Genomic DNA, 25,885 nt, shown 5'->3' on the forward strand with positions numbered 1-25,885 from the left:
AGAGGGAGAGATTTGGATAGTGGAATGATTTTTCACAACCTCCAAGTCAAAGAGTGCAGTGAATCCCAACTGGTGAGATCAGTTTGACTTGGCTCAAACCAGGTACCTTTTGGTTTTAAAGGTTCAATATAATACTTGGTCCCACCATTAACCATAAAACCTTCTGTGGGTTTGCTCCTATTGTAAGCTACACCTGAACCAAGTATCTTCCCACAAGCTAGACAGGACTGGATTACTTTTCCTTCTTGAGTTTGCTTCAGTTTAGAGATACAACGTGGAAACAGGCACTTTGGCCCACTGAGTCCGCGCCAACCAACGATCCCCGGACGCTAACACTATCCGACACACCAGGGACAATTTGCAATTTTAACCAAAGACAATTAACCTACAAACCTGTATGTCTTTGGAGAGTGGGAGGAAACCGGAGCACCCGGAGAAAACCCACATGGTCACGGGGAGGACATACAAACTCTGTACAGACAGCACAGGATAGAACTCTGGTCTCTGGCGCTGTAAGACAGCAACTCTACCGCTGAGCTATCACGCTGCCCCTGAGGAAAAGGTTTTAGTTGGTGTTATTGTAGGAGGCAGTGCAGATAAGAGTTCACTTGATCAATGAGTTGCAAGTTTAAGTCCTACTCCAGAGATTTGAGCACCAGTATCTAGGTTGGTAGATCATTGCCACACTGAAGGATGTGTCTAGTAATTGAATGCGATGTTCATTCTTGGCTCTGTCTGCTCTCTTAAGCAGACGTTAGAAATCTCAGGATGTTACTTTGAAAACCAGAGGAAACATACCCCATGTCTTGGCCAATCCGTACCACGTAGATTCTCTGATCATTGCCATATTACTGCTTGTGGGACCTTGCTGTGCACAAATTGTCTGCAACTTTTCCTACATTGCAATAGTGGCTGCACTTGCAAAGTGATTCATTCGAAGTGAAGTGCTGAAGGCAGTCCTGAATGTCACAAGGAAATGTGATATGAATTCTGATCTCTTCTACCTTTCCAATCCATTTCTCAGCTAAGCGATGCTAAATGCCAGTCTGCCCAGGGGTGTACCCTGTCTCAGTCATAGCATTCAGCTGCTGAGCTGCCAAAACAAACCTGCTAAAATATAACCTTGACCTTTCATCACATCTGCAGAGGTAAGATTACACGCATTGTTTACAAAATGGTGGGCTATCGGGCTTCGTCACCCTGGTTGTCGTGAAAGCCCAAAGATAGACAAGATGGTAAATGTCAAAATAATAACCTTTTGGAAATAAGTTTCATGTAAATTACCTGATTCTCCATTACATTTTTGCTGTTAGCTTCAATATAAAATTTGGTGCTCCAAGAAGCTCTGGGGAGTGTTGGTGAACAATGAGATCTTGGGGTATAATGATATAGTTCTCTGAAAATTGCCTAAAACAGGGTAGTGTGGAAGGCGGATGGCAAGCTTGCTTTCATCGGCCGAGGCATTGAATATACTGTAACAGTTGAGAGTCACTTTACAGTTGGTTTGGCTGCATTTGGAGTTTTGTGTGCAGTTATGGTCACCGCACTATAGAAATATGTGATTAAGGGTAGAGCGGGTGCAGAAAAGACTCATTAAAATGTTGCCTGGATTGGAGGGCTGGGGTTATGTGCAGAGAGAGATTGGATAGCCTGAGTCTGTTATCTCTGGAGTGAAGGAGATTGAGACGTGATATGATCAAGGCCTATAAAATTATGAGAAGCATAGATAGGGTGGATAGCTAGTGTGAACAGCAAGCTTGAGGTGAGAGGGAGGAGATTTAAAGGGGCTCTGAGGGGATTTTTTTTCAATTAAAGAGTAACTGATATCTGGAATGGGCTGCCAGAGTAGGTGGTGGAGGCAGGAACAGTGAACATTTAATAAGAATCTGTACAGGTGCTTGAATGAGCAGAACATAAAGGGATAGGGCAGCATGGTGGCGCAGTGGTAGAGTTGCTGTTTTACAGCGCCAGAGACCCGGGTTCAATCCTGACCACGGGTGAAGTCTGTACAGTTTATATGTTCTCCCTGTGACTGCATGGGTTTTGTCCAGGGTTCCAGTTTCCTTCCAGACTTCAAAGACATACAGGTTTGTAGGTTAATTGGCTTTGGTAAAATTGTAAAATGTCTCTCGTGTGTAGGATAGTGCTAATGTACGGGGTGATCGCTGGTCGGCATGGACTTGGTGGGCTGAAGAGCCTGTTTCTGCGCTGGGTGTCTAAAGTCGAAAGTCTAAAGTCTAAATTCCTTCTTTTGATCCTTCAGTAGGACTGACAGTCCTAGGGGTCCCTAAGATCATATGCAACCAAGCCATTGAAGTGTATCAAGTTAGAAAAGTGCATGAGACTGGGATTTGAACGTGATCCCAGTGAATAAGGGGTCCAGTATCCTATTGCTGCTGTAACCGGGTTGCCTCTCAGCTCATAAAAATGTCTAACTTGCCACAATCATAAATCAAGGCCAAATTCATATTTGATGCCAGACGGCACATTAAGAATTTCACAGATTGGTTCCACTAACAAATAAAACAGTTCTGCTTATCACTCATAATTAGAAGTGTTTTCGGCACTGCCAACCCTTGGGCACGCTGGGTACAAGAGTCCGAGCACACTCGTGCAGAACAATGAAGTTTCACAACTGATCAATCAAGCATCTAGCTGGCCCACTTCAAACACCGAGGTCGATGGCTTTATGGTTGCTTTTCGAAGGAGCAACCGGTTCCTCTTGTAACTCATTCTGTGTACCGCATTCAACCAACTTTCACGCAAGCCCGCTTAAAGGTGCACAGCGTTTGCAATAACTTAACTTGCTAAAAGACGGATTGAACTGACCTCATTTATACTAGGGGAAGGGGTTACAGAAATCACCCTGTTTGAGTCTAAGTATTCATGAGTAGATTTGTCATGAAGTGATTTTCTTTTTGAAGATCTTTTGAAAAATCCACCTTAAGATTATTGCAAGTAGAGTGATTTTAATAACCCATTCTCTCAGACAGCCACGTACAATTTCTTGATGGGAAGCAAAGGCTTCTTCTAATCTATGTCGACGGTGTCACTGTTTATAGACTACTAGACCAAGTGGACCCGTTGGGCCCAAACCACTCCTGCATTGGTGCAGCACCCTCTCCTCCCCCACTCCCCCCTCTGCTCTCTCCCTCCCCTCCCTCCCCCTCTCCCTCCCCCCCTCACCCCCCCTCGCCCCTCCTCGGCCTCCCTCCCTCGGAGCTAGATTTAAACTTTAAAATGTGAATAACAAAAAATATAACACCGATTTCAATAAAACGTCTTCCATTAGCACCAAAGGGACGATGGTGAGTAAGCTGGGCCTAAAATTGTCGCGCTATCGTGTACCGTTTTGGCTATAGTTCAGGAACAAACAAATAAACGAACGAGAGTCTTAGTATATAGATATATTACCCCCGCTTGTCATTTCTACCGAGCCATCCCTAGATACAATGGAGACCAGTGATAACTTTACAACATCTTGTATTCTTTCTCCAGAAATGTGATTGCCATGACCCCAATGAAGCTGTGAATTATCACACAGCTGTTGTTCCAAGTCTGTCTTTTTGCTCTTCTAATTCCACCTTCTGGTCTTCCATCATAACGAACAGCCTCAGGGCCACACAGGCATGGGATAGGTTGTTGCTTGGGTTGTTACAAGGACCATGGAATCAAAGCTAAGGAGATTCTGTTATGTTCTTCAAGGACGACTGGAGACCAGCCATCAGCAACATACTGTACGATAAGAAGACGTCAATTTAGTCATTTTGTGTTATTCCGACTGCATTCTATCTCTGTCCCGCCCACTCCTCTGATATCAGTCTGAAGAAGGGTCTCGACCCGAAACGTCGCCCATTCCTTCACTCCAGAGCTGCTGCCTGTCCCGTTGAGTTACTCCAGCATTTTGTGTCTACCTTCGATTTAAACCAACATCTGCAGTTCTTTCCTACTCAATTTAGTTTAGTTTAGAGATACAGCGCAGAAACAGGCCCTTAGGCCCACCTAGTTCGCACCGCCCAGCGATCCCCGTACACTAACACTATCCCACACACTAGGGACAATTTACAATTCTTACCAAAGCCAATTAACCTACAAACCTGTACATCTTTGGAATGTGGGAGGAAACCGGAGAAAACCCACACGGTCACAGTGTTTTTTGTTGTTTGTTTTTTGGAGTGTGTGTATGTGTATATATATATATATATATATACTTGTATACACAGTATTCAGAGTATACACACTGAACTTTTTTTTCTCATGTTTTTCATATTGTTTACAGTGTATTATGTTTACATATTCTGTTGTGCTGCAGCAAGTAAGAATTTAGTTGTTCTATCTGGGACACATGACAATCAAACACTCTTGACTCTTGAGAACATACCAACTCAGTATAGACAGCACCCACAGTCAGGATCGAACCTGGGACCCTGGCACCATAGGGCAGCAAATCTATTGCTACGCGAGGTGATGGTTACATTAGTTGGAGCTCCATGGTTTCTCAGTGCAGCCTGACAGGACCCCGGACAAGTGGAATTGTTTCTCGGCAGATGCTTGTCAAGTGGAACCTTTGAAGTGATGGACACGGTCAATGGATTTGCGTCCTTGCAATACAATACAATACAATACAATCTATCTTTATTGTCATTGTACAGGGGTACAACGAGATTGGGAATGCACCTCCCATACGATGCAATAAATTAATTAGCTAGTCAGTATTAATTTAAACAACCCAATGAAACAAATTAGAACAGTTTTAAAGCAAAATAAAGTGCAAGTAGATCTGTGCCGGTTCACTGTGCAATGTGACCATCCGGCTCAGCAGGACCGGTTCATAGCAGCTATGGCCCTGGGGATGAAGCTGTTCCTCAGTCTGGAGGTGCAGGCGTAGAAGGCCTTGTATCGTCTGCCCGATGGTAGAAGTTTGAACAGACTGTTGCAGGGGTGTGAAGAGTCTTTGTGGGCGCTGGTGGCTTTTCTGAGGCATCGTGTGTTGTAGATGCCCTCCAAGGCTGGTAGCTGTGTTCCGATAGTCCTCTGAGCTCTATGGACTACCCGCTGAAGAGCTTTCCTCTCTGCCTCCGTGCAGCTGAGATACCACACAGGGATGCCATGTGTTAGGATGCTCCCTATGGTGCAGCGATAGAAGGTCGTCAGCAGCTGTTGGGGTAGACCAGACTTTTTCAGTGTTCTTAGGTAGAACAGTCGTTGCTGTGCCTTCTTGACCAGCGCAGCAGTGTTATTGGACCATGTTAGGTCCTCCGAAATGTGAGTGCCACCTTCTTTCACTCTTTTGCCGGCAAATTCTCCAGGGGTCACAATGCGGATAAAAAGAAAGTCTGGCTGAAGTCCTCTGTAATGCCGAGTTGTAACTTAACGAGCACCTCACAGTGGCCCAGGCGACAGGTCAGTGGGTTGATGAAGGGTGGGATGTGAAGCTAGTGCCTGCAGTTGGGTGAGTAGCGTCCTCACAACCTCCTTCTTTCCAATTCTTTTGTTTCTCCTTCAATAAAAAATCTATTTGACCTCAGAAACAATTATGCGATCAAACCTTATAAATCTATAGCAATAGATTTTCTCGTAAAAATGTCAGTGGAATTCATGGAGGTTAAAAGCCTGCTTGGAAAGTTTTCAATTTAAAAAAAACAACAGAGTGAGGCATTGCCCTGTAATGACCACACAATATTTTAGCATCTGGTGCCATTTACATCCCCAGGGAGTTGGTATTACATTTAGAAAGGTGAGATGATTTTCATAAAGGTTCAAGACTGAAGGAATGACAGGAGACTGCTTATGAAATATTTCCATGAGCAGAGCAAATCTGTACAAAACAAACTAGTGACATACAAAGAAATTAATGTAAGTTTGAAGTGCTAGTTCTGTAAGATGTGTGCAAATGGATGGTTGATGGACTTGGTGGGCTGTTTAGGCGCTGCTAATCCCTCTTTGCTTCTAAGCTGAATAAAGGGTTTTATTCTTGACGGAGTCTTTATAATTTACCATTTTCTTTCACTTCATGCATAAACCAAGGCAGTTACAGCCATTCATGCAGAGCAGGAGAGCGAGAGCAATAGAATAGCACTTTCTATGATCGGCTGAAGTCCTTAAGGCTGAGCTTTTTCATATCACGGAGAGACCAAAAATGATGTGGATTGATGCAGGGAGTATTACACAGGCCGGAGGTGCCTCCTTTTAAACGAGACATGAATCCTTCGGTGGGCATGAAGGGCCCTGCCCCTCAGAAAACACCTTGAACTATTCTCCCTTTCTTCCAAAGGTTCAATGGTAAGCAGTAATCTGCCACGTAACCAGCTACTTCCGAAGAAAAGGGTGCTCAGGGTTTTCAATCGCAGGCTTCCTGGTTGGAGGCAGTCTCCTAAGGCCAAGTTGTTTTTGTTTCCGGGAAATGAATGGCCAATTCATGTAAAATGCACGTAAAATGCACCCAATTCAGGTTAAACTCCGAGGAATGGCCTCTGCTGAAGTGATGTGAATTCCCACAGTAACTGGGTGTAGTACTACACGGTGATGAATCTGTGCAATTCATTGCCACAGATGGCTGTGGAGGATAGATCAATGGATAATTGTTAGGGAGAAATTGATGGATTCTTGATTAGTACAGGTGTCAGGAGTTATCGGCAGGAGAATGGAGTTGAGAGGGAAAGATAGACCAGCCATGATTGAATGGCGGAGTAGGCTTGATGGGCCAAATGGCCCAATTCTGCTCCAGAAATTATGAAGATGAATTCAGCACTTTTCCTGAGGCAGACAACAAGGAGACCACTTGATAGTTACCACAGATGGATTTGTCTCCACTTTTGAGGTTGGTCACAATGATGTGTGTTACAACGTAGGTTCCAACCATCTCAAGAGACAGTGGACATGATCATAAGCGATCGTCAACTCTAATGGTGCCCAAAACCTCAAACCCAACTGTACAGGGATCACTGGTCGGCATGGATTTGGTGGGCCTTAGAGTCTGTTTCTGCGCTGTAAACCCAAACTAACCCAAACTAATCAAAACTAACCAAAACTGAACTAAACCCCAGCTGTGAGCAAAGGATCACTGTTTTAAAAAAAGAAAATCAGCATGATTTTCAAATCATTAATTACATCGGCCAATTACATTCCTTTTTGGCAAATCATTCAGTTTTTATTAACTACTTAGCTCTTCAAATATTACACATCAGTTATGAATACAAATTCAATTTGCAATTGTGATTGTTTACTGAACTCCATGACAACAGAGTGCTGGGAACATACTGTTCGGTCCAAGACTTAAAACAAATGAGAAATAAATTAATGTATTTATTGCCCCTATATAGAATTTGAATGCATTGAAGTCCAAAAGACTTGTAAATCATTTTGGATGATTTGTGTTTTCCAAGTTATCCCATTTTCTTCTTTTTAAACCGGATCCCAGGAGAATAACAAACTGAGAACATTTCCCCACACTTTGCACCAAAGACAAAACCCTGCTGATATTCATGATCATGATATTGCATTGTTAGCCATGTGTTTGAATGCCGATGTTTTTAGTTTAGCTTAGGGATACAGCATGGAAATAGGCACATCGGCCCACCGAGCCCATGCCGGCCACCTGTTCACGCTAATTCTATTTTATCCCACTTTCTCATCCACTCCCGACACACGAGGGGCATTTTACAGCAGCCAAATAACTGACAAACCCGCACGTCTTCGGGATAGACAATAGACAATAGGTGCAGGAGTAGGCCATTCGGCCCTTCGAGCCAGCACCGCCATTCAATGTGATCATGGCTGATCATTCTCAATCAGTACCCCGTTCCTGCCTTCTCCCCATACCCCCTGACTCCGCTATCCTTAAGAGTTCTATCTAGCTCTCTCTTGAATGTATTCAGAGAATTGGCCTCCACTGCCCTCTGAGGCAGAGAATTCCACAGATTCACAAGTCTCTGACTAAAAAAGTTTTTCCTCATCTCTGTTCTAAATGGCCTACCCCTTATTCTTACACTGTGGCCCCTGGTTCTGGACTCCCCCAACATTGGGAATATGTTTCCTGCCTTGTCCAACCCCTTAATAATCTTATACGTTTCGATAAGATCCCCTCTCATCCTTCTAAATGTGGGAAGAAGGCACAGGATTCGAGGTCAGGATCGAATCTGGGTCTCCGGTGCTGTGAGGCAGCAGCTCTACCTGCTGTGCCACTGTGCCGCCCTTCTGTGTGTCAGTGGAAATGCAGCCTTTCTGTGAGAATCACAATACCTGCCATGCCATCCCAGGCTGTGATACACACTGGTACACACACCAGATGTTGGGTTCAAGGAATTGCATGTAATGATGACCTCCATTGCATAAAGCATATTTTAATTGCCAGCCCAGTTCATCATTGGTACAGCCTTCCCCATTATCGAGAGCATCTGCATGAAGCACCGTCTCACGAAGCCTGCATCTGTCATCATGCAACCCCTTGTCCTCTTGCCCATGTCCTCTTCTCGCTGCTACGTTGGGTAAGAGGTACCTGAAGTCCCACATCATCGGTTTCAGGAGCAGCTATAACTATCAGTCCTTGAGCCGACTGGCACAACCATAATCCTACCTTGGCAACACAGTATGCACTTTTTGCACTTTTAAGACATTGCTTTCTAATTCTACTTTGCACTGATGTCTGGGGATTTTTTTTGCCGTCTTTTTCTCATCGCCTCGTAAAATTTACGTATAATTTATGTACAGTTTATGTTTTTGCGGGTTGCCTGAGTCTATTTGCCTGTGATGTCGCTGCGCACAAGATTTTCACTGCACCTGCATCTCACCGTACATGTGCATATGACAATAAACCCAACTTGAACTTGATTCACTCTATTTAAAGTAAACCGCTTCTTGTTAGTCTCTTGCATAACCATGGAGACACAAGGAACTGCAGATGCTGGCATCCTGAGTAAGCCTCAAGTGCTGGAGTAACTCAACGGGTCAGGCAACCTCTCTGGAGGACACGAATAAATGACATTTGGAGTCCAGTCTCTTCTTCAAGCCCTGTCTATGGTTTTTCCCAGTTCGTCCATGAACTGCTTTATCCCCAAATCCTGTCCTTTTACATAGTTCTTGCCTTTAAGGCAGTTACCAAAGTTATCAGTGTACCTGATAGGAGTCTGTGGGAACATTAGCTGAGTCTGAAGAGTTGATGTCGAGAGATCAGCCAGCCCATCAAAAGCCATGGGGATAAGAGCTGCAAGGAGCTTGCTGGATCTTCCAACAAAGTCCTGATAACTTTTCGCCAGCTATTCCATTGAAATGGAACTGGCACTTGCTGCCAGAAGGCGAAAACCAGCGATTGTCTCAGCCACCACAGTGCACACAAGTGGAGGAAGGAACTGCAGATGCCGGTTTACACCGAAGATCGACACAAAATGCTGGAGTAACTCAGTGGGTCAGCCAGCATGTCTGAAGAAAAGGAATAGGTGATGTTTCGGGGTGAGACTCATTTTCAGACTCAGACCAGTCTGAGGGAAATTGGGAGGTGGGTGTAACTACTTTTATTCAGTGGGTGCATCACGGAGTGTATAGACCGATACATAAAACATGACGCGTTTGTGTATTTATTCAAAGACTATTCACAGATTTTTTTTCTGGAACTTAATACAATGTTCCAACCCCAAGATTCTTCATCATAATTGTTAAAAGTGTGACAAACCTAAAATGACAATCATTATTCACAACTAGGGTAGGTCAGGCCCACTCACTAGAAGGCAACTGAACCATCCTATCACCAACTTGAGAGCAGTCCTGACCTACCACCTCCCTAATTGGAGACCCTCGGACTATCTTTTATCAGACTTTACTGGACTTTGTCTTGCACTAAATGTTATTCCCTTATCCTGTATCAGTACACAGTGGACGGCTTGATTGTAATCATGTGTAGTCTTTTCACTGACTGGATAACATGCAACAAAAAAGCTTTTCATTGTAATGTGGGTCCTGTGACGATAATAAACAAAACTAAACTGAGATTATATATTCTGCAAGCATTGTTCTTTAAAAAAAAAGATGATTTCTATGCATAAATATTACAAATGTAACCAAAGCAATGGTTTTGGATTTTCACAACAGGATCAATCTAGCCTCACGACAATTATTGGAATATCATCGACAATAAACTGACCTTGAAACCTTGACTTCTGGACTTAAATGTTGTCTCACCTCGAATCTCAATAGAAACGCCACCTGCTCGCAATCGTTTAGGAGCTGGCTTGGCTCAACGACTAGAAAATTTAAAAAAAATTAAAAATCTGCAGATGCTGGAAATCCAAAATAAAAACATAAAAATCGCTGGAAACACTCGGTAGTTCAGCCAGCATCTGCAGAGGAGAAACAGAGTTAAAGTTTCAGTTGTACACCTTTCAGTTGATAAGTCAATGAAGACCATTAGCAGGAGAGAACACTGGATCACGATGGTTCATCTGGGAAAGCTGGTGCCTTAGAGTTTGAACCAGGTCCAATCCCTACCTCCGGTTCTCTCTGTGTGGAGATGCATGTTCTTCCATGTGGGCTTCATCTGGCTGCTCGGGTTTCCGCCCATATCCCAAAGACATACAGGTTGGAAGGTTAATTGAGCACAGTACATTGCCCCTGATGTGAAGGTGAGTGATAGAATCTGGGGAGAGGAGGGGAATTTCTGGGAATTCGGGGAGAATAATTTAGGATTCGTGTGAAAAGATGCTTGATGCTGGTGTGGATTTAGTGGCTGTATGATCATATAATTCTATGCCAAACACAACATTATTAAGGGATTTGACATGGTAGATGCAGGAAACATGTTCTCGATGTTGGGGGAGTCCAGAACCAGGGACCACAGTTTAAGAATAAAGGGTAGACCATTTAGGACTGAGATGAGGAAAAACTTCTTCACCCAGAGAGCTGTGAATCTGTGGAATTCTCTGCCTCAGAAGGCAGTGGAGACCAATTCACTGGATGCATTCAAAAGAGAGTTAGATAGAGCTCTTCGGGTTAGCGGAATCAAGAGGTATGGGGAGAAGGCAGGAACAGGGTACTGATTGTCGATGATCAGCCATGATCACATCGAATGGCGGTGCTGGCTTGAAGGGCTGAATGACCTTCTCCTGAACCTATTTTATATGTATCTATGTAAACAGGTGAAATGTAGAGTTGTAGGACATACCTGACAGGTCAGCAGGGAGAGGAAAACCTGAGTCCCGATAGAGAGAAAAGGGTTTAACCTGAAATTGCTGGATTCAATATTGAGTCTGGAAGGCTGCAAAGTGCCCAGTTGGAAGATTGAGTGTTGAACCTCAAGCTTCCATCAGAACTTATTAAAACAGTGCAGGAGGCCACAGGTCATTAGTATCACTCTCCCCGCCTGAAGAGGATTAAACTGTGGGTCAAAGTTTTGGGATAATGAGTCAAACAGTTAAGGCTGGAGTAGTTTGAGGGGCTGAGAGGCCTACTCCTGCCCCTACAACCTATGACTTTACACTGGAAGCAAAAATAACATTGCACCAGACAGCCATCCAATGTCCAACAGTGGAGAAGGGAAACCTGTTTAAGACGATTCCAGCACCAATATTGATTTACACCGAAAAAATACTCAGGGATAGAAAATCAAAACCCTTTTATTTGCATTGTGTGTAATTAAACTGATTGGAGAGACATTTAAGCCCAAACAAAGGCATCATTACTTTTCTCTCATGGGTTGTTCTCAATGTTTCAAAATCTCTACTTCTCATAAAAGCTGGCATGTCTCTAAAGTCCAACTGAAACAGCCCTTGAGAAGCCCTGCACCATCCAGGATGCTTGATTGTTGCTCTGTCTATCACCTTCTACATTCATTGCCTCCACACGGTGGCTGCAATGCACGCCATCTACAAAATGCACTCATTGTAGGGACTCTGACACAGGCTCCCAAATCTTGACCTGACGAAACACCAACACCTGCAGTTTGCTCTCCAAGTCCTTCGTTGTCACTGGAACCAAACCTGGAGCTCATCCTCCAAGACAAGGGTGGCATGGTGGCACAGCGATAGATTTGCTGCCTTACAGCGAATGCAGCGCCGGAGACCCGAGTTTGATCCTGACCACGGGGAGCTGTCTGTATGGAGTTTGTACATTCTCCCCGTGACCTACGGGGGTTTCCTCCGGGATCTCTGGTTTCCTCCCACACTCCAAAGATGTACAGGTCTGTCGGCTAATTATCTTGGTATAATTGTAAATTGTCCCTGGTGTGTGTAGGATAGTGTAAGTAGGGGATCGCGTAGACTCGGTGGGCCAAAGGGCCTGTTTCCATGCTGTATCTCTGAACTAGACTAAACTAAACTAAACACCATGGGAGAACCTTTACCAGAAAGACTGTGGTGATTAAAGAAGGCAGCATACCACCACCTTCCCAAGGGCAATTAGGGATGGGTAAAAAATACCAGCCTTATCACCTTTGCCCATAACCTGAAAAATGAATTGGAAAAAGAATTCAGGTTGAATGCAAGAATATTTTGGAAGGCAAAATTATTTCCAATCATTTGGTAAATGCTTCTCAATTTTGCCAGATGATTTAATAGCTCAGAACAGCTGTCACAAATTTTGCAAATCCACTTTATAACTTAAACATTATGATCCTTTGGAATCCAAATTGAGTGATACCAAAGCCGAACAGCTTCACTGTTATCCTCGGCCCAAGGCCAGAAGAATATTTTGGAGAAGCAACTTTGAGTCAAGGTATTATCTCCTTACTGCCCTTTGAGCAGAGAAAGCGAGTGGATCACTATCCACTTCTTGGCGTCTCAAAACCTAGCCAAATTAAATGTAGAAACGATGAACTGCAGATACTGGTTTACAAAAAAAGGACACAAAGTGCTGGAGTAACTCAGCGGGCCAGGCAGCATCTCTGGAGAACATGAATAGGTGACGTTTCAGGTCGGGACCCTTCTTCAGACTAATTGTGGAGGGGGAGAGGGAAAGAAACCTGGAAGAGAGGAATATAAGAAAATAACTGCAGATGCTGGTACAAATCGAAGGTATTTATTCACAAAATGCTGGAGTAACTCAGCAGATCAGGCAGCATCTCAGGAGAGAAGGACTGATGAAGGGTCTCGACCCGAAACGTCGCCCATTCCTTCTCTCCTGAGATGCTGCCTGACCTGCTGAGTTACTCCAGCATTTTGTGAATAAATACCTTGGAAGAGAGGAATGGTAGGACCATGCCTGCCAAGTAATAGGTGGATATACGTGAGGGTGGTTTTTGATAGGCAGATGGTTGGACAAAGGCCAGACAAAAAAGGTGTGAGACAAAAGCATTGAAGAGTTTTGAATTGTGAAGCTAGTGATAGGAATGTAGGTGTAAAGGGAAGGGGAGGGGGAGAAATAGGTGCGAGTCCAGGTGGGGCACAGAGGAAAGTCGGGGAGGAAAAAATAAGTGGGCAGAGGGGCAGATTTGTCATTAAATAAAATTGGAGAATTCAATGTTCATATCATTGGGTTGTAAGCTATCCAAGTGGAATATGAGTAGGCAGGAAAACTGCAGATGCTGGTTTACATCGAAGGTAGACACAAAATGCTGGAGTAACTCAGCGGGTCAGGCAGCATCTATGGAGAGAAGGTATGGGTGACTTTTCGGGTCGAGACCCTTCTTCAGAAGAAGGGTTTCGACCCGAAACGTCACCCATACCTTCTCTCTAGAGCTGCTGCCTGACCCGCTGAGTTACTCCAGCATTTTGTGTCTACCTTCAAGTGGAATATGAGATGATTTTCCATGTGGCCTCAGGCGGGCAATGGAGGAGGCCCAGGACAGAAAGATCAGTATGGCAATGGAAAGAGGAATTAAAATGGTTAGCAACCAGGAGATCCTGTGGATCCAGTGACCTTGGCAGACCGAGTGCAGACCGACTGGATGGTGCTTAATGGTGACACGGGCATGGTGGAACAAAGGACCTGTTTCTGTGCTCTGTGAATCTATGACGATGGCTCGAGCATCACTGGGTTGTTATGTCCAACTGCGAGTCCACTTGGGTTTAAGATTTCACCCAAAAACAGTGGGATGTAGGACCTGTTGCTGTGCTGAACTGTTTCTTGTAAGGACACCCAGTGTTACAGTAACTCAGGAAGTTAGGCAGTATCTCTGGAGAACATGGAGAGGTGACATTTTGAGTTACTCCAGCACCTTGTGTCTTTTTGTGTGTAAACCAGCATCTGCAGATCTTTGTGCTTACTGTATTGTTCCCTGTTCTAAGTGGCACGACCAGCAGTGAATTTTCACTCAGTGTTGAATTTTGGTGGATGTTTATGTTAACTTTTATGTAGTTGTGCGTCTTGTTGCTTTTTTAGTATGGCTGTAATTCGCATATCACTGTACCTTAATTGGTACCCGTGACAATAAAAAACCTTTGAAACCTTTGAATTGGAGAGCCAGCTGATATTTGCAATTCTGTTTAGGTTTACTATTTTCATATGTACCGAGGTACCGTAAAACGCTTTATTTTGCGTGCTTTCTAATCAGATCAGACAATACTATAGATAAATACAATCAAATCTAACTCAAATACAAAAGGTAGAGCATAGGGGAAGATACAGAGTGCAGAATATAGTTCTCTGCATTGTAGTGCATTAATTCCATAGCAAAGTCCCATGTCTGCAATGGGGTAGAGGTGAATTGGATGGTACCCTATCTTTTGGAAGTAACATTCAGAAGCATGATAACAGAGGGGAAGGTGCTGTTTTTGAGTCTGGTGGAGCGCTTTTAATATTGTGTTGGATTAATATTTGCCTCCATTCTCGCTAGTCTTAAACTCCACAAAACCAGCTTATAGTGAATAGTAATAGTGAAATCAAAGTAAGTACCATTAGAGTTCTCAAAACAGCCTCGTAAATCAAAAAAGCCCTTCTCGAGCATGTACGCTTGATGGCAAATTTATTAAAAAGTCCTTTCAAAGGTCTTTTTCAAAAAATATAATATCTTGCTATAAATTGAAATGATGGATGTAGAGAGTTTGACAAGGAAATCGTTCATCTGCCATAAAAGTGGACTGAGATCTGGGAGATTATTGTTAGAAAATTCACAGTAAACTGGTTAGAGATAGGGTACCATTATAGTGGCAGTTATGGTTGAGGGGAAATACAAAGCTTCAATAAAAATTCTAAGCTATCAATCTGTTAGTGTTAAAATCTGGTCAAACTGTCAGCTAGGAAGAAGGCAGAGGTCAAAGCTAATGGGCCCTCAAAGAGTAATTGAGTGACATCAATAGGGTGCTGAATATACTTTCTTTAACTGGGATTAGTCAGTGAATAAAAAAAATCCCCAGGCCCCTGGTGATCTTGGAGGTCTGGAATGAATTACTTTTTTTTTCCCTGCTCCACTTAACAATGTCAAGCACAGATACACATGAGGAAATTTCTGTTCCAGCATTTCCAAACTGGACCCACAAAAACATCTTGGTTGCTGATATGAGTTCTGACTGCAGCAATCCAAAGGACTTGGTCCACAATACCTTCAACCCCTGACTAACATGTTTCCAGCAGAAGATAGGCACAATACCATTATTCCAACCAAGCACATCTACAAATTCATGGAACTTGGAGGCAGAACTCTCCTCTGCAACTGAATCCTTGGCTTCCTGACCAACAGATCACAATCAGTGAGGATAGGTGTCAAATTATCCCCCATGATAATTCTCAACACTGGTGCACCGTTAAGATGCGTTCTCAGCTCTCCACTATACTCCTCATATACTCATGACTCCGCAGCCAAACATCAGTCCAACTCAATCTATAAATTTGCAGATGACACCACCATAGTGGGTTGGATATCAAAAAAATGGTGAGACGGAGTACAGAAATGAGAACGTAGCAATTTGGTGCCAAAACTATATCTTCCTCCTCAATTTCAGCAAGATAGAGATTGACCTCAGAAGAGAGGCAGTACGCGTACCCCTGTGTACATTGGTGGAACTAAAGTGGAGATGGTCAGAAGCTTCAAGTTCCTAGGAATAAATATCACCATCAATTTGTCCTGGACCAGCCACATCAAACCATGGCCAAGAAAGCACACCACACCTCTATTTCCTCTATCTCCTTTGAAGGCTTAGGTGAGTTTGGCATGTCTTCAACAACTCTCGCCAACTTCTACAGATGCGCCATAGAAAGTATCGTGATGCATCACAGCCTGGTTTGGGACAGGCTCCATCCAAGACCACAAGAACTTATAGAGAGTTGTGGACATAGCTCAGACCATCATACAAACCAGCCTCCCTTTCATTGACTCCATCTTCACTTCACACTGCCTTGGCAAAGCAACCAGCATAATCAAGGATCAGTCTCACCTCGATCACTCCCTCTTCTCCCCTCTCCCATCAAGCGAAGTTTGAAAATTCATACCTCCACATTTAGGAGGAGTTTCTGCCCAACTGTTGTCAGGCAACTAAACATTTTCCCCTTAATAGTAGTTGTACATATGCCAATCTTGTTTTTCATCACAGTTTAATTTTTATATAATTGAATCTCTTCTGTATTTCACCTCCGCCGCTGATCTTCTTTGATCTCTCTTCCCTCTCTAAAATTTACATTATGCATAACTTTTTTTAGAGATACAGCGTAGAAACAGGCCCTTCGGCCCACCAAGTCCGCGCCAACCAATGATCACCCATACACTAGTTCTCTCCCAGACATTAGGGACAATTTACAGAATCCAATTAACTAACAAACCTGCACGTCTTTGGAATGTGGGAGGAAACTGGAGCACCCAGAGATAACCCACTTGGTCACAGGGAAAATGTACAAACTCCACACAGACAGCACCCGTAGTCAGGATCGAACCAGGGTCTCTGCCGCTGTAAAGGCAGCAACTCTACTGTGGAAAGCTGAAGCATTAGCCTCCTTTTTCTCACTACAAAGAGCGCCTGACCTGCTAAATACTTCCAATATTTTCAATTTCAAATTAAAATTCAAACATTCAAACATTTACATTATTTTGATCCCCGATTACTCCATCTTTACATTTTCAAAATCTGTTTGAAACCCGGTTGTTATCTGAAATTTATTTGTCTCATGAACTAAACAATATAGATATAGCAAAACATGGGATTAAATCACAGCTAACTGTCGACAACCAAGTCTATAGCAGTACTCAAAAATACCCGTGCTAATGTGTTGATCACCCTTGGTATGATTTATGATAGTTTTTTATTTCTAAACAATTAAATTCAAATTAAATTCAAAGCTACTTCCAAAAGATTAAACAATATTGAGTTTCTATCTCAGTTTGTTTTTTTCACTGCCTATTTTTTTTTCACTGCCTATTGAGGGCGGCACAGTGGCGCAGCGGTAGAATTGCTGCTTTACAGCGAATGCAGCGCCGGAGACTCAGATTCGATCCTGACTACGGGTGCTGTACTGTACGGAGTTTGTACGTTCTCCCCATGACCTGTGTAGGTTTTCTCCGAGATCTTCGGTTTCCTCCCACACCCCAAAGACGTACAGGTTTGTAGGTTAATTGGCTGGGCAAATGTAAAAATTGTCCCTAGTGGGTGTAGGATAGTGTTAGTGTGCGGGGATCGCTGGGCGGCGCGGACCTGGTGGGCCGAAGGGCCTGTTTCTGCGCTGTATCTCTAAATCTAAAAATCTAAAATCTATTGTAAAAATATTTTTATATTTCTGCATACTCCTTATTTCTTTGCTACAGGTAAATTCATGCTCATAAATTCTAGAGCAGAATAAAGCCATTCAGCCCATCAAGTGTATTCTGCCATTCAATCATGGCTGATCTGTCTTTCCCTCTCAAGCCCATTCTCCTGCCTTTGCTCCGACCCCTGACATCTGTACTAATCAAGAATCTGCCAATCTCCACCTTAGAAATATCCATTAACTTGGCCTCCACAGCTGTCTGTGCTAATGAATGCCACAGATTCACCACACTCTGACTAAAGAAATTCCTTCTCATCTCCTTTTAAAAGGTACGTCCTTTTTATTCAGTCCTAGACTCTCCCACTAGTGGAAACATCCTCTCCACATCCACTCTATCCAGGCTGGATTAACTCAGCAGGTCAGGCGGAGCCCCTGAGTCCCTCGCTGCCTGACCTCTGACTTCCTCCAGCACTTTGTTTTTTTGCTCAAGATTTCAGCATCTGCAGTTTCTTATGTCTCGAAATCGAAAATCTCCTCTGAGAACAAGGCATGGTTGTTTTAAATAACCGATTTACTTCCCGCAAGTACTGTCAGTTACATGTCGGCTAAGTTACTGGTGCTGCGGCAGTGATAAATGATTAAACCAAGGTGTTATTTGGGAAACCTCACCAGATCTCTCTGCAGAGTCAGCCTTAAAGCCTTTCCAATCTCCAAGTGCCAGCTGTAGCAGTGTGAGGGAGGCAAATTGAAACTAATGGACTGTGCTTTAAAAGCATCTTATATTTATCGTAAGTGGCAGGGAGGCAGATTTCAATGATTCCCTCTGCCTCGGACATGCCTGCATGTTTTCTAAAGTATATCAGGCAATGTGTGATGTGTACAACAGGCAAGGTGAGGTAATACTGAGCAGCGCTTTCAATGCTATCTAAAGATGAGCAGCATGGCCTGTCCACATCGACGGCATTGCACCTGATAGTGTAAAGAGCAACACTGTATGGATACAGATACTACTTTAACGACAAGCTTACGATACCGTTTGAGGAGCAAATAGCCCTGTAATTTTGTACAAAGGAAAATGGAGCATGGGACTCCCAAATAGACCAGTGACGACAGCAGGGAACGGAAGTACCAGCAAGCTCAGGAGCTTCAAGTGAACTCTCCAGTTTGTGCCTTTTATGGTCAGAGGAGATGACTTTATCACTTCAAAAGGGGCAGCAGGTAAGAGGAAGAGGCTACTGTCGAGATTGGGAGAGTGGGGAAGCACAAAGGATGGAGAGCCTTCAGAAGCAACTGAAGTGTAAATTGTTATGATCATATGCATAATTGTAACTGCATTGGCCCACATTGCCCCTTCCCTTGATGTCTCGTCACTTGAGATTCATCTCTTCACATTCCCCTCTCAGTTCTTTTTACCAATGTCCCCCCACCTCATGTGGCATTGCCTTCCTCATTCTCCCCTTGCTGAACACTCTCTCAGTCCCTCCCTTCATTACTTTCCTTGTTATCCCCATCCTTCACTGACCCTTCCCGTGACTTTCCTCTCATGATGTCTCCTCCATTCCTTCATCGATAGCCCCTCTCTTGATATCCGTTCCCTCAATATCTTCTCCCTCGATATCCCTCCCTCAGTGTGCACATGCCTTTATAGATCCTCTGTTGAATCTCCCTTCCCTCTGCATCCCTTCGTAAACATCCTTCTTGATCTCAAAGGTAGACACAAAATGCTGGAGTAACTCAGCGGGTCAGGCCGCATCTCTGGAGAAAAGGAATAGCTGATGAGACCCTTCATCAGACTGAGAGTCAGGGAACGCGACTCTAGAGGTACGGGGAGGTACAGAACAAAGCAGAGCCTGCATCGATGAGTCAAGAAAGGTGGAACTCACAATGCTCCATTGTTGGCTGGGGACAAGGTGATAACAAAGGAATACAAATGGTGTAATTAGCAAGAGGACTAGGGTGGGTGAGGGACACAGCATTTTGTGTCAGCATTCTGTGTCTGTCTTCAGTGTAAACCAGCATCTACAGTTCCTACTTGCACACTCCTTCTTGATCTCACTCAGACATTTGGCATTTGACATTTCGCTCTTGGTCCCTGCCACCAAAGCCCTAGCACATGAATCATGTCATTTATGACTTTACCTCCATCTCCACCATGTTCCTGTGGCTCCCTCACACATGTGTCTGGATATGTGTAGTAGCATCTGAACGCATCCAACACACATTCAGGGCTCCTCCATGTTAATGTTTCTGTTCAATGACCTCACTGGTTAATGAGCTCACCCTTTCCTTCACCCGAGGCACTGCCTGACCTGCTCAGTGTTTCCATCATTTTCTAATTTTATCTCATATTTTCAACATCTGCACTCTTTTTTGCTTTTCGCACTCCATAAGGCCTTAAGATATAGGAGCATAATTAAGCATTTCGGCCCATGGAGTTTACACTGCTATTCGATCGTGGCTGATGTAGTTTTCCCTCTCTACCACATTATCCTGCCTTCTCCCAATAACCACTTGACACCCTTAATAATTTAGAACCTATCAAGAACCTAGTGGGATAGTCTAGGACTAGAGGGCATAGCCTCAGTATAAAAGGACACATCTTTGCAAAGGAGATGGGGAGGAATTTCTTTTGTCAGAGGGTGACGAATCTGTGGAATTCATTGCTACAGACCAGCTGTGGAAGCCAAGTCATTGGATGCTTTTAAGGTGGAGATTGACAGATTCTTGATTAGTAAGGGTGTCAAGGGTTATAGGGAGAAGGCTGGAGATTGGACTTGAGAGGGGAAGATAGATCAGCCATGATTGAATGGCGGAGTAGACTCGATGGGGCGAATGGCCTACTTCTCCCCCTATGACTTATGAAATTATGAAGTTATGAACTATCAATCTGCGCTCTAAAAAAACCTTAAATGACAAGACCTCCACAATTGGCTGTGGCAATGAATTCTCTTTATCATGCATCTGTACACTGTGGACAGCTCGATTGTAATCATGTATGGTCTTTCCACTGACCGGTTAGCACACAACAAAACCGTTTTACTGTACCTCGGTCGGTGCAGGTGACAATAAACGAAACTAAATAGATTATCTGGTATTGAGTGAAAAATACTGGTGTGCCCCAAGGACTAGTTAACAAACAGAAAATAGTAAAAACCAAATGTTGGGAAGCAGTAAGTGGTGAGATGCTGCACGGGTTGGTATAGGTAGCCCCGTTGTTTGCCATCTGTAGTCATGATCTGGATGTCAGGATCAATTATGAAACATACAATTTTGTTAATGATATAAAGCTGTGTGGCCATGTAGGCCATGAGAAGCAGGCACGCAATACAACTTGACATCATGTTTGGCACAGATATAGTGGGCCAAAGGGCCTTTTCCTATACTGTACTGTTCTGTTCCACGTTCACAAGGGGTCCAACGACCCACTGCTGCTCTGCTTCTTATATTGTTATGTTCTAATGATTGTGTAATGACTGCTGCAAAATCATTTACTGTACCCTGCAATTGGCAGCAGAAATGAGTAGAAAATGTTCTTTTAATTGCTGGGGTGTGTGTGGGGGGAATCACCATTTCAAATATTTTTTGACTAGCAATGCTTTCCGAGGCTGCTTCTCGTCACTGTCGGTTTCACTCACATCCAAATCATAGAGTTATAAAGTCATAGAGTCTTACAGCGTGGATTCTTGCTATTGAGGGCGTGCAGCGTAGGTTCACTAGGTTAATTCCTGGAATGGCGGGACTGTCGTATGTTGAAAGGTTGGAGCAATTAGGCTTGTATACACTGGAATTTAGAAGGATGAGGGGGGATCTTATTGAAACATATAAGATAATTAGGGGATTGGACACATTAGAGGCAGGAAACATGTTCCCAATGTTGGGGGAGTCCAGAACAAGGGGCCACAATTTAAGAATAAGGGGTAGGCCATTTAGAACGGAGATGAGGAAGAACTTTTTCAGTCAGAGAGTGGTGAAGGTGTGGAATTCTCTGCCTCAGAAGGCAGTGGAGGCCAGTTCGTTGGATGCTTTCAAGAGAGAGCTGGATAGAGCTCTTAAGGATAGCGGAGTGAGGGGGTATGGGGAGAAGGCAGGAACGGGGTACTGATTGAGAGTGATCAGCCATGATCGCATTGAATGGCGGTGCTGGCTCGAAGGGCTGAATGGCCTACTCCTGCACCTATTGTATATTGTCTATTGTCTATTGAAACAGACCCTTCGGTCTAACTTGCCCACACCAGCCAACAAGTCCCATCTATACCAGTCCCACCTGCCTGCGTTTGGCCCATATCCCTCTAAACCTGTCCTATCCATGTATCTGTCTAAATGTTTCTTAAACATTGCAATAGTAGCTTTCTCAACTATCTCCTCTGGCAGCTCGTTTCATACACCCACCACCCTTTGTGTGAAGTCGTAGAAAGGCTTCCCGAGAAAAAAACGTCAGTGACTTATTGAAACAATACGTGTATCGCTCTGGTACCTTCCTTCACTTCCAAAATCAAAAAACATCTTCCAGTCACTTTTGTAGCTTTGTCAGTGCCCCATACTCTTTGCATACTTTGTGTATTGTATGCAAATTAAAGGATTTCACTGTACCAAGTACATGTAATAATAAAGAATCAATCAATCAATCAATCAATCAATCAATCAATCAATCAATCAATCAATCAATCAATCAATCAATCAATCAATCAATCAATCAATCAATCGATCGATCAATCGATCAATCGATCGATCAATCGATCAATCGATCGATCAACCAATCAAGATCTTAAACAGGTCACTTGCATGAGAAATATTACAGAACATTTGTACACTCTTCTGTATGAAGGCTGAGGCACTGTACAAGAAGGGACAGAGCCATCAGTGCTTTCTGAGGAGGCTCCGCTCTTTCAACGTCTGCAGTAAGACGCTGCAGATGTTCTACCAATCGGTGGTGGCCAGTGCCATCTTCTTTGCTGTCGTGTGCTGCGGCAGCAGGGCGAAGGCAGCGGACACCAATAGGATCAACAAACTCATCCGGTTGGCTGGCTCCATATTGGGCGTGGAGTTGGATTCACTAGAGATGGTCCGTGAGGTAAGGATGCTCCTCAAACTGTGGAGCATCTTGGACAATACAGCTCACCCCCTCCTGAGCATCAACCTGAGGAGCACCTTCAGCAACAGACTGGTTTCACAAAGGTGCAGCACAGAACACCACAGGAGATCCTTTTTCCCTGTGGCTATCAAACTGTACAACTCCTCCCCCTTCTGTCGTGAGATACACTGACTCCCCTCCCCCTCCCCAATCTTTGCACATCCCCGATCCTGGACTTTCCACCCATCACTTTAATTTCATGTTTTATATATCTTGTTGTGTTTTATGACTGTTGGCAGACCAATTTCCCTCCTTGGATAAGTAAAGTTCTATTGTATCGTATCGTATCGTATTGTGTGCTTTAATGATTTCAGCTGAGGCAAAAGAATTGGCAAGAACATTAGGGGGAGCAGTGATTTTACAACGAGAGTGTTAGCTACTGGCCTCGATGGTACGGATTCTTTGAATGACTTTCAAGATACAGCGTGGGTCCTTTTGGCCACTGACTCCACGCCGACCAGTAATTACCCCATACTCTAACTCGATCCTGCACACTAGGGATAATTTACAATTTACAGAAGCCGCTTAATCTACAAACCTGTATTATCTTTGGAGTTTGGGAGGAAACTGGAACACCCGGAGAAAAGACATGCGGTCACGGGGATAACGTGCAAACTCTGTACAGACATCATCCGTAATCAGGATTGAACCCGGGTCTCTGGCGTTGTAAGGCAGCAACTCTGCCACTGTGCCGATTGACAACCCTTGTAATGGGGTACATGGCTGTGGAAGTCTTTGTGTTCTGAGTCTCTGCTGTGGGATTTGAGTCCGTGTTCTTTGACTCAGCGGGCGAGGGTCAGAGTTGAGACATACTGCTGTGATTAAATACCTGGTGGGACAGGGATTTCCCTTTGTAGTGGTCTGCTTCAAATCCAGCAATTCCACAGGCATGGAATGTCATCTTCGAGTACATTGTTTTTATAACTACCTTGGGGTCTTTCTGAGTCTTCTCACTGAATTGAGGGTGTTTTAAAGGGAAGACCATAAATCCAGTGGAGTGTGGGTGAGACCAGAAAGTTGCATTAGAGCTAACATGTTGTGCAAGACACTGAGGATACTCTGTGTAGGACGGAATTTCAGATGCTGGTTTAAACCGAAGATAGACGCAAAAAGCTGGAGTAACTCAGCGGGTCAGGCAGCATCTCTGGAGAAAATGGATAGGTGTTATTCAACGGGTCAAGACCCATTCCTTTTCTCCGGAGATGCTGCCTGAGCCGCTGAATTAATCCAGCTTTTTGTGGCAAACATGGACGTTTAATTGCACACAGTAAGGTCCTCATATGAGGCAGATTCTTGCTAACCTGTTTCCACGTTGTTTTTTTCTTGGATAAATATTGGTTAAGACACAAGAGAACATGATGGCTTTTCTTCTGCCGCAAGAACAGTCAGAACAGTCTACTTAAGAACACTGAAAAAGTCTGGTCTACCCCAACAGCTGCTGACGACCTTCTACCGCTGCACCATAGAGAGCATCCTAACGCATGGCATCCCTGTGTGGTACCTCAGCTGCACGGAGGCAGAAAGGAAAGCTCTACAGCGGGTAGTCCATAGAGCTCAGAGGGCCATCGGAACACAGCTACCAGACTTGGAGGGCATCTACAACACACGATGCCTCAGAAAAGCCACCAGCATCCACAAAGACTCTTCACACCCCTGCAACAGTCTGTTCGAACTCCTTCCATCGGGCAGACGATACAAGGCCTTCTACGCCCGCACCTCCAGACTCAGGAACAGCTTCATCCCCAGGGCCATAGCTGCTATGAACCGGTCCTGCTGAGCCGGATGGCCACAACGCATAGATCAACTTGCACTTTACCCTGTCTAAAAACTGTTACAATTGTTTCGTTTCGTTGGGTTGCTGTTAATTACTTAAATTATTGCATCGTATGGGAGGCGCATTCCCAATCTCGTTGTACCTCTGGGTACAATGACAATAAAGATATATTGTATTGTATTGTATTGTAACAGTAGATCGAGCAACAGTTTAACATCTCAGTCAAAGACTGTCACCTCCAGCAATGCTCCTTCAGTACTGCACTGAGTGTAGCCTAGATTATGTGTTTAAGTAAGTTGATTGCAAAACCTTCCGACACCGAACTAGGGATGTTGAGCTGAGCCAAGATGACAGGTTAGGGGCTCGAAATGTGAAGATGTGGTTTGACTTTAATTAGTGGCATGGTGGTGCACTGAGTTAAAGCCTCATCTCAGCTGCCGTGGAGTTTACACATTCTCTCAATGACTGTGTGTGTGATATTTCTGCCAGCTCTGGTTCACTTCCACGTCCCAAAAGGTGTGCCGGGAAGTTAATTGGTCACTATAACTCACTCCTCAGTGTAGGTACATTGGAAAACAACCAAAGGGGAGTTGATGAGTTTAGGTTAGATAGTTTAGTGTATTATTATTCTCGTGTACATTGAGATACAGTGAAAAACATTGTTTTCCATTCGATCCAGCCAGATCACATCATACATAAGTTCGTACATACATCAAGGTAGTGCAAAAGAGAAAAGAGGCGGCACAGAGTGTGGCACAGTGGCAGAGTGGTAGAGCTGCCTTACTGCACCTGTGCCCGGGTTTGATCCTGACTATGGGCGCTGACCATGGAATTTGTATATTCTCCCCGTGACCGCATCGGGTTTTCTCCGGGCACTCCCGGTTTCCTCCCACACTCCAAAGATGCACAGTTTTGTAGGTTAATTGGCTTCAGTAAAATTGTAAATTGTCCTTAGTGTGTAGGATAGTGCTAGTGTAGAGGGATTGCTGGTCCTCGCGGACTCGGTGGGCCAAAGGGTCTGTTTCTGTGCTGTATCTCTAAAGTCTAAAGTATCGCCTGTCTAAAAATACAGAATGTAGCATTACAGTTACAGACAAAATATACATTAAAAAGTGCAATGAGGTAGGTTGAGAGATCAAAAATTATCTTTAGTGTCTGAGACGTCTTGAGAATGGTGGTACATACTTACAAATGTTTGTACCTTTGCTGGATGGGAGAGGGGAGAAGAGTGGATGATGGGGTTGGGAAGGGTCTTTGATTAATGTTGGCTGCTTTCCCAGGACAGTGAGAATTGAAGAGTCCTCGAGGACACGCTGAATTCCCTCAGTCTTAGACAATAGACAATAGACATTGGACACTAGACACTAGACAATAGACAATAGACA

Source organism: Rhinoraja longicauda, chromosome 21 (assembly GCF_053455715.1).
Source record: "Rhinoraja longicauda isolate Sanriku21f chromosome 21, sRhiLon1.1, whole genome shotgun sequence".
Taxonomy (NCBI): domain Eukaryota; kingdom Metazoa; phylum Chordata; class Chondrichthyes; order Rajiformes; family Arhynchobatidae; genus Rhinoraja; species Rhinoraja longicauda.